Raw genomic sequence first — 4,756 nt, 5'->3', positions numbered from 1 at the left:
TTAAAACCGTGATTGATACTATCATTTTCGTGTTTGAAGACATTTCAATTAAAAAATTAATTGTATCAATTAATTTTGTGATTGAATCTGAAAAAAAAATTTTGTGTGTGGGTATAAAAATACTTGATAAAAAAAATTAATTGATTTCATTAGCAACTTGCAATTAAGCTTTTAATTGATTCAATTAAAAATTCAAATGATGTTGATTGGAAAACTCAATTATGTTTTTCATTAAAAAGGTAAATATTTTCAATTTCTTTCCTAACTGAATTAGTGTTTTAGTTTGATTAAAAAGTTGATTGTTTGAAATTAATTTTTAGTTAAAATTTTTTAGTTAACTTGATTAGAAAGTTAAATGTATCAATTAATTTATTAATTGAAAAAATTTTCAACTTCAATCAGGAAATATGTTTGGTGATATTTTTTTCCGTGTACTTAAGGAAAAATGCGCTTTTATTTTTCCCCGACCAAATATTACAAAATCAGGTACCCCATATAGATTTCATAACCTCGCCGAAGATCTCCGTAAATTTCCAGTAAGTCGGAGAATTTTAGTTTTCCGCTGTAGAAAAGTTGTGCAAAAGGGAGGTCCCCTTCCCTGACCAAATATCGAAAATAAAGTAGTGGATCTTAGTCTATACGCCCTCTTCAACTTTTCTTAGAATTTTCAATTAAAACGGATTATTTTTGACCAATTTTGAAAAAGTCAGAAAGGGGGAAGTCAATTTTGATTCCAAATCACTGCGAACATGTTTAAACGAGTCCTTAAATATTTTGCTTCAATATGTATGGTCGCACATTATCTTTACTAATTATACTTAAGGATATGAATTCCATAACAAAATTCGTCCTTCCCAAATCATTTATAGTTCTACCTGTACTCTCAATCTATATGTTGGGCAGTTTATCGATATCTACATATGTACTTGGACTAAATGCATTCTGTTATTTAAGTTCATAACCTTTAATTTGTCTGATGTGAATACCACATTCCACGTTAATGACCGTAACAATGTTTGTTTGTACATTTGGAAAATCTTTTGCAAAACCCCAAAATATAAATAACCAAATGGAAATGCATAAACCGAAAAACCTCAGAGATTTGCCACACACACAGGCAAAAAAAAATCGGTATGTTATGTGTGTACGTACCCTGGTATTATCACCGAACTTTGTTTTGTGAACCCTACTAAACCCCCGAGAAATTAATGGCAACATTTTAGTTGTACATATCTTCACTGCAAACTAATACTCATCGTACCTTTACTAAACGCAAGCCAACAATGAAATTGTGAATGAACCACAAATAACATTTGCTTGTTGACATTTAAGCTGATTTTGTGCCTAAAGCAGAAGTGTCTTCTGTGTATCTTATTTTGCTATGACTCGCATCCATTTGGTCCTTCCTTGTCTACTCAAAACTATAATACATACATTTGTATGTGGGTGTGTGTGTGTGAATATTTGGCTTTGTCAATCCCAAGTAGTACACTTGAAAAATATAGGAGCGTTGAATGCGATTGAATGGACCCGAGAACAGATACCAGAGTGAATTATCTGCTGCACCGATGGATCGAAGGTGGGTAAAAGGACTGAACTGGGCATATATCAACAAGATCCTATTCCAATTACCGGACTTCATCATGTGTTATAATACGAGGCCCAAAACGTCAACCTCTTTACCGAGACAATGAAGGCAATTGCATACATTACGGCTCTATCGTGGACCGTGTTACAATGCAAAAGCATGATCAAGCATGATAAAGGAACTGGTGCTAAGGGCTAGGATACATAGGCAAAGCAAAACCAACGCGGACTGAAATGGATGAATGGGCAGGGTCGGAAGGGCGATGAATACACTATGAGATGACCTAGATAAAAAAGACTGGAGAACTACCCAAGGAGGGTAAGACGACAGTCAGGAGGACCGTGGGAATAATGACCGGCACCTAGAATTGAGAGCACATATGTGCTGAATAGGAGCTGCAGTGGATTTGCACAGGGAGTAAAATTAAAATTCTTACTATGCATGCTAAATTTGGTTAAAATCAGTTCCGATTTAGATATAGCACCCATTTATATAATTTTCCGATTTTGGCAAAATGCCCAAAATACCTACATAATCCTTTTAAAATCGCCACTGCTAAGCCGAAAACTTGTATAAATCACTCCAATTTTTCTATACATCTAATAAATGTATATCGACCGATAAATCATAAAACTTGCTTCAGATTTAAATGTTTCCCATATTTATACCCACCACCATAGAATGGTGACGGGGATATAATAAGTTTGTCATTCCGTTTGTAACACATCGAAATATCAGTTTCCGACTATATATTCTTGATCAGGGAGTATGTCTGTCTGTCTGTCTGTCTGTTATAATCACGCTACAGTCTTCAATAATGAAGCATTCGTGCTGAAATTTTGAACAAACTCGTCCTTTGTCTGCAGGCAGGTCAAGTTCGAAGATGGGCTATATCGGTCCAGGTTTTGATATAGTCCCCATATAAACCGACCTCCCGATTTGGGGTCTTGGGCTTATGGAAAGCGTAGTTTTTATCCAATTTGCCTGAAATTTTAAATCTAGAGGTATTTTATGACCATGAAGAGGTGTGCCAAAAATGGTGAGTATCGGTCCATGTTTTGGTGTAGCCCCCATATAGACCGATCTCCCGATTTTTCTTCTTGGGCTTACAGAAACCGCAGTTTTTATTCAATTTACCTGAAATTGAAAATCTAGAGGTATTGTAGGACCACAAATACGTGTGCCAAAAATTTTGAGTATCGGTCCATGTTTTGGTATGGTCCCTATATAAAACGACCTCCCGATTTGGGGTCTTGGGCTTATAGAAACCGTAGTTTTTATCCAATTTGTCTGAAATTGGAAATCTAGAGGTATTTTAGGACCATAAAGAGGTGTGACGAAAATAGTGAGTATCGGTCCATATTTTGGTATATCCCCCATATAGACCGATTTCCCGATTTGGGGTCTTGGGCTTATAGAAACCGTAATTTTTATCCTATTTGCCTGATATTGGAAATCTAGAGGTATTTTCGGGTCATAAAGAGGTGTGCCGAAAACGGTGAGTATCGGTCCATATTTTAGTATAGCCCCCATAAGAATGATCTCCCGATTTAACTCCTTGGGTTTCTAGAAACCGCAGTTTTTATCAGATTTGCCTGAAATTGTAAATATTATGGTATTTTAGGCTCACAAAAACGTGTATCGGATTAAGTTTTTATCGGTCCATTTGGTAATGCCTCCATATAGACCGACTTCACTTCTTGAGGGTGTAGAAGGCGCACTGATCATGGAAATTGCTTGAAACTCAATGTAAAATTTCCAGATTTTACTTCTACAGATTTAAGATTTCAAGTCAAGACGTTATTTTATGATTTTCTTGCACACTTACAAGAGATGTTAATGATTCCTCTAAAACTCAAACAAAAATGGTACTTATAAATCCAGAATCTGATATAGTCCTCATAGGTGAAATCTTTAAATTTATCTTCGGGAAGTGTCCTCAAGTCCTCAAGCCCTCCTGAAATTTCAAAGGAAACCCTAATATTTGGTTCATGGTGGTGGGTATTTAAGATTCGGCCCGGCCGAACTTAGTGCTGTATATACTTGTTTTTTAGTAACATTGTGTTCCACACTAGCACATTAGCACAGCAAATGTGTTAACGACAACTTAAATTTCCAAATTCAAATTCGAAATTATGCAAAAAAAACGCTTATTTTTTATTGCGTGAAATAAATGTTCTTTTTCTTTTAGTGTAATTCCATTTTAAATCACTAACTGTTATTTATATGCACTTGGACAAACATAACAGAGTTATGAATTCCTATGTTTAATGCAATGACTGCACCCGAATGCATTATCAGGTTATCCAGAAATATAAGGGCAACATTCAAGACTTTAAGTTGAATGGATCTAAAAAATATTTAAGGGATAAAAAGTAATGAGAATAGGACAAATTTCGATATAGTAGACTTTATAAACATCTACATTGGATGAGAGCTTATTATATGAACTACAAGAAAAAAGTCTGTTATTAAACTGATGTTAAAACAAGTATACACAGCCATGAGTTCGGCCAGGCCGAATCTTAAGTACCCTCCACCATGGATTGCGTAGAAACTTCTACGAAAATCATCCACAATCGAATTACTTGCGTTGTGGTAATACTTACCGATGACAATGTATCTTAAAACTTCTTAACATCGTTTTCTAAATTGTGAGTTAGTCCATACGTGGTATATATTAGACGAAAAAGGTATATATAAGTACACCATCAAAAAAAATCGCTTCTCTAACATATGTTCCAAACATATTTTGCAGGAAGCACATATATTATTGGATACTGCCGAAACATTAATATGTTTGTTTTATTTGAACATATTATATGTTTGGAAGCATTTTGAGCCCAAAAATATTATATGATTGGAAGAATTTTCCCCAAAGAAGATTGTGCTCATTCCCACACATAATATTCACTTCCACGAAATTTTTTAGTTCTTGGCACCTTTTTCTGTAATACAAATAATTTTGAAGAAATTATTCAATTTTATAATTTTTTTTTAAATTTTACCTTTCGCCTGGACGGAGAATCGAACCGGGAACCATGCAAATTGTCAGCCAACACACTATCCACTGGGCTACGTAGCTGTTATAGTAACCAGTAGACAATTATCGTTATAAGTTACATTTATATAGCATAGTTCGCAGCGCCCACGAGCCCATGCAAACAT

The sequence above is a fragment of the Haematobia irritans genome, chromosome 1 (genome assembly GCF_050003625.1).
Source record: "Haematobia irritans isolate KBUSLIRL chromosome 1, ASM5000362v1, whole genome shotgun sequence".
Classification (NCBI taxonomy): Eukaryota; Metazoa; Arthropoda; class Insecta; order Diptera; family Muscidae; genus Haematobia; species Haematobia irritans.
This window is presented reverse-complemented; position numbering follows the sequence as displayed.